The 5,775-nt window shown below is 44.8% G+C and overlaps 1 long non-coding RNA gene across 1 annotated transcript; it reads right to left on the bottom strand.

Moving 5' to 3' along the window:
• Positions 1 to 3,427: 3,427 nt before the first annotated feature.
• Positions 3,428 to 5,292, bottom strand: LOC125716873 (uncharacterized). Its single transcript, XR_007384424.1, has 3 exons — positions 5,156 to 5,292; positions 4,864 to 5,073; positions 3,428 to 3,586 (listed from the first exon to the last, which is right to left on the bottom strand). It is a non-coding gene; the product is annotated as an uncharacterized LOC125716873 (long non-coding RNA).
• Positions 5,293 to 5,775: the final 483 nt, after the last annotated feature.

The raw sequence follows: 5,775 nt of genomic DNA, 5'->3' as shown, positions 1-5,775 counted from the left end.
GAGCCGTCTCAATGCAGGGCACAGTCTGCGGCGGCGGTGCGTAGCCCCTCCCATTCCTACCCCCCACCCCGCTCTACTCATGTACAGACGCCAGAATGAGTAAGGATCTCACAGTTAGAAGGCCATCTGAACACCGTCATCAAACTAAACCTGTTTTTATTAACTTCCTCGGTGCATGCTCTCACTTCAAGATGGCTACCTGGCAGGCCTTTGCGTGTCAATAGGCAGAAGCGTCACATCCAGCTGTCCTATTGCACTGAGCCAGCCGTGGAGTTTGGTCTGGACATGGTCCCACAGATAAGGCCAAAGGCCGAGTCGAACCTGAAACCTGCAGCATGTACGAGGTCAGCACAGAAGGGGTTAAACCCCGTGCCATGGATGATGTCTTGTTCTTTCACGCACAACAAGCCCTTATCGTCAATATCTCTACCCCCCCAAACATGTCTTATTTAAGGCTGACTCCCATCTGCTTCGGAACTAGCCTGCTGTACACCTGTTCTCAAAAAATAACAACAACTACTAATCTTTACTGTTAAGTCTCTGAAATACAGCACCTATATGTCCAGCACCCATCTTCCCTCCTAACACAGTCGGACGCGTCCTTTTGTAGTCTGAAAATGCCTCCTGTCAGTCTGCATTTGAGTTACAATTTTTAATTCCTTATTCTTAATTCCCAGTATTTATATAATTAATGCTACAAAGGAAATTGCTGCCATTGTTCTCGAACTTAAATGCTGGCGTAGTCACTGATTCCCAGCCAAACTTGAGGAAGAGTTTTACAATTACAGTAAATACTGTGTGTACTGTGTACAAATATACTCTATATGCCCACATGCATGTATAAACAGCGTAAGCTGAAGAGCTAACAGACAGATGCATTATGGGATTAATAGCGAATTTAGGGTTATATTTGCAGAAGAGGTCAAAATTGTGGAAACACCTCCAATTTTTAGAGATTGCAGGACTTTATTCAGATGTTGCTCCACTTACTTATTTCATTGTCCATTTTATGATATTTGTAAAAATTCTTTTACTGTTTCTAACCATTATCGCCAATATTCTCGTAGCAATTTCTAGAGCATAATGCATGTTGCCGCAATTTTGGCCACTAGTGTATATAGAAAACTCAAGGACCCGCAAATAAATTAAAGAATCATGGAGGACTTGAAGGGAGGTCCACCTTGCATGCTAATGCATTTGATCTGATTTCGGGTGTTAACCCCTCTGATTGTAAGTGCCGGTTGCGTAATTGCTGGAAGACAGCAGCAATTTTCGGAGAGAGGTAATTATTGAATTAGTATGAAAAGTTCAAGCAGGGCCTCATGTTTCAAATGGTTAGCAAGCATCCCGATGACACGTTAATCCCACCGCCGTACGATTGGGTGTGTGTTTTTCCAGTGGCTTCCACGCACACCTGCACATACTCATGTTAGTACGGGCAGGTTAGCGCCTGGACGAAAGAATACCCTGGAAATTCAGATCCTTTCCCTACATGACTGTTTCTCAAGTGGTGGGTCACGGCCCTTGACACCGCTTCCATTGGGTTGCTCAGTGCGGGGTTTTACAAAATGATTTTGGAAAAAAAAAATGTTGGACTGTCTTTAAATTTTTTAAACAGTGCGTGATGCCATCGTGTGACCACACAAGAATCTTCTGCACATTTTTATGAAATAAATTTGGCTCAAAATATAAAAAATTTGAGTTGCGACATAACCACCAAGGAAAAATATGGGTCGTGAAGCTAAAGCAGGTGTGAACCATTGCCCTAAACCAGGAGTGGCCAATCTTATCCGCAAAGGGCCAGTGTGTATGCAGGTTTTTGGGATAACCAGTAGGTCAGCTGTTCAAACCCAGGCGTGAGGACTCTTCAGCCAATCATCCTCTAATTAGTGACCTAATTAGGGAGTTGCAGCGAAAACCTGCATACACACCGGCCCACATTGGCCACCACTGCCCTACAACATTGGTTCTAGGAACGACAAATTAATACAAAGGGCTTATATGGGCTCACATACCTACATCTTCTTCCCATTCGTGTTTGAATTGTTCATGACCTGGACAACAATGCTGCTGTGACCAGCGGTTAGCAAGAGTTGTTAAACCTGTTGATGTGAAGACGCACTTGTGACGTTTTAGCGCAAAATAGCGTCTGTGCGCGTATACAGGAGAGTAATAGCTTGGTGGCCACTTAGCTGAATCATTATGCAATGACCTTCACCACGAGAAGCCTGTTCTGCTCACCACTGCTCTACTTGGCTGTTACTCTTGTTCTAGTGGCTTTCCTATTAGTTTTAACGAGTCTGGCCATTCTTCTCTGATCCCTCTCATTAGCAAGGAGTTTTCACCCACAGGACTGCTACAGACAGGACACCGTTTACTGCACCATTCATGGTAAAACTCTGGTCCTGTAGCATGTGAAAATCCCAGGGAAGCGGCCTTTTCCTGTCGAGCCGGAACCACTGCGTCTGGCACCAACAGTAAGGCCACCTTCAAAATCCTTGACATCGGGCATTGCAGCCACTTCGATGCTTCGTTGAACAGTAAGCGAGCCTCTTGACTTCGCCTGTGTGCAGGCACATGATTTGCCTAATACAGTCCCTACCGTGTGCGCATATATGTGTGAGTAAATGTTTGCGGACAAAACATAAGAAAACATCATATCTCTAGTATAATCCAGTCTCAATCTATTAAAATTTAATTTGCATAAGCTTATATATAAATGTATCAATATATACATCAATGTAACAATGCATAATTCCTTTGAATGTGTCTACATGATAATTTCCCATAACTGGAATTCATATGGGATATAATCCGCCATGCAGACGGTGAAATCTGACGTTTGGAACGGGCACTTGTTATCCAGAGCAAAACGCTTGTTTACGGTCCAAACAGCTTGGACACACCGAGATTGGGGCTACAGGAAGCTGGCTCTGGCGATGTGGAAAAAAAAGAGGAGAAGGAAAATTGGCGGGGAATATGGTGGGGGGGTGAGGGGTCATGGGAAAACGACCCCAGCTGGGGAGCAGCGGCCTGCTCCATCCACAGAAAATATCAGAGTTTGCCCTAATTGCTCTGACACTAGACACAGTAGACCAAGGGGGTGGGAGAGCGGGTGTGTGGGGGCCTGTGGACAAGTATCTGCCTACTGCGCCGTTCCAGAAGAGGCCGACAGACAACAACGCCCCCCCACCTCACCTGTCCCCCAGAGCTACTCCTAGAGGACGGCACCACCTGCAGCACCTGAGGATGTCTGAATGTAATGAGCTATGATTTGATAAACGAGTGATCAGCTATAATTGCCAGCTTAAATCCTTTTTTATTAAAAAGGCCTGACTGAAAACGATCTGAGAAACGACTGCCGCACAAGCTGCCGTTTGATGTGCAGGAGGAAGCCTGCGTTTCCTCTCGGCCCTGGACGCACTTCTGCAGGCCGCAGGTATGCTGTTGCTTGCAGGAGATGAAGATGTGAGGAGTACTACCTGTGTGATTGATGCCTGCGATAGACGCCGAGGGGAGAGAGCAGGGGCAAACCCGACGACCCATCTTCATTAGGACCAAGGCGGACCATGTGCCAGCCAGGAACCTGACAAGACGGCAAGTAGGACAGACAGATAGATAGATAGTCTCAAAGGATACTGCAGGATACATTCTAGTGCTAAGACATCGCATCTTCACCAGAAAACCTGCAAACAAATGCAGAAGTACATCAAAATGTCTCAGAACCTGTTGGATTCTACCAAATCATGTGAACGAGATGATCAAAGTTTCCGGCAAATTCTAAGAGGCAATGAGAGTTAAGTAACAGGGTAATTGGGCAGGTGGGACTGTCACTGCATATCTCCGGGGCTGTCAGTTTAAATCCCTCCCCAGGTTTGAGCTTGTGTGTGTGTGTGTGTTCTCCGATATGTCAGCAGCTTCTCACCAGATTCCACAGTACAAAAACATGCCATTCTGGAACACTGTTGATGCTGAATTGCTGTTGTGTAGGAATATATCCTGCAACAAAATTATCATTTGCCATTTGCACAAGTACATTGTAATGTTTCATTTTTCACATTTCCCATCACGCTGTCCTTTTCCAGTGACACACACACACACACAAATACACAGATTTGTAATTGCATCTTTGTGGGGACTCTCCATTCATTTCTATGGGGAAAACTCTAATCCAAATATGATGACCTTAACCCCTACCCAGCCCTAACCTTAACTATAAGTAAGAAGTAAAATACTAGATTTTGGCATTGGATTTCTAGTTTTTTGATTGCATTCATAGATCTTTGTGAAGACCTGAAAATATGGTCTCCACAATGTGAAAATAACAGGTTTTTATCACATTGTGGGGGACAGTTGGTCCCCATGATGTAATATAAACATAATCCACATACAAACACACACAGACATAGACAGGTGAGGGAACAGCCTGAGGTCCCAGTACAGGGTCAGTGATTTATCCAGCACCCCAGCAGTGGAAATGTGACAAGGATGGGATTCAAACTGGCAACCTTCTAATCACTGATACAGCCTCTGCATCCTCATGACCTTGATTACAGAAGCATACAAACAGGATGGATGGATGGATGGAAGGATGGCTAGATTAAAAAAATACAAATGATGCTAAACACCATAATTACAACGTGCCTTCAGTCAGTCAGACCTAGGAGCTTGGCATTGAGTTAAACTCTTTTATCGTCATTTGGTAAATCCCTGTAACCACTCTTTAATGAATCACAGTTTTTTACACATACTTGGTTAATCACTGTATCCGGAATTTGGATAAGTCCTGCAAGTGGTGTTTAATTAATCACCGTAACTGCCATTTGGTTAAGCCCTGTAACCTGTTTGGTTAAGCCCCGTCACCTGTTTGGTTTAGCTGCATGATCCACGTGTCTGCTCCGCTAAGACGACACGTGTACGGTACTTCCAGCGGACCGTGAGGAGAATGTGCAACCTCCCCCCCCACCCACAAAAGTGGGACATCCAGCTCGACAGCCATTCGCTTGCACGTGTGTGAGCCCCGAATCCTTCCAGTGCGGTGACCCAGGAAAAATCAGGACCCGATGGCATGCACTGGAAAAACAAAACAAAATTGAAATTCAAGAACGAATGCCCCCCCCCCGTCCCAGAACTCCTCCCTCTCAGGAAGACGCACCTCTGTAGCAGGTTACGTGTCCTCGCTGTTTTCCTGCAGTTAAATCCGGTGTATTATTGACTTTGCTCCGCCGTTGATCTGAGGCTCCCACACCTGCCAGGAATGCACTGTGCAGGCTGCGCTTCTGAAACCAAAAACCCGCCAGACATCACTTTAAAAACACGCTCACAACTACACATGATCCGGTAATCTGCCTCACCCCATTCTTTCACATTAAAAACATCCTCTCCGTGAATACACAGAAAGCAAGTGAGAGTTCTCCTTTAACGACCCAGCCTGTTATTACTGAATTAACAAACCATTTATTTGGTAATTAACATTTAAAATTCTTAAGAGAATTTTAGAAGAGAAGATACTATTTCACGGAAAGAAAAAATGCAAGTGGCAGTGAATTTTTCAGTTTCACGCACCACCACTGTTACTTAGAGCTTATCTTGGACATAAACATCCTTTATTGTACCAAGCGCAAACAAACGGCGATGAAGAGATTCATTACTGTTTTCGCCCATGTCGTGACACAGCACCTGTGCTGAAAAACCAGTAGCGTATCACTGTGACCTGGCTGTTGGATATAGAATTTACTGCGTTAATTATGCATGCTGGATGTATTGCGAAAACCT

The sequence above is a fragment of the Brienomyrus brachyistius genome, chromosome 21, assembly GCF_023856365.1.
Source record: "Brienomyrus brachyistius isolate T26 chromosome 21, BBRACH_0.4, whole genome shotgun sequence".
NCBI classification, from domain to species: domain Eukaryota; kingdom Metazoa; phylum Chordata; class Actinopteri; order Osteoglossiformes; family Mormyridae; genus Brienomyrus; species Brienomyrus brachyistius.
This window is presented reverse-complemented; position numbering and strand designations above follow the sequence as displayed.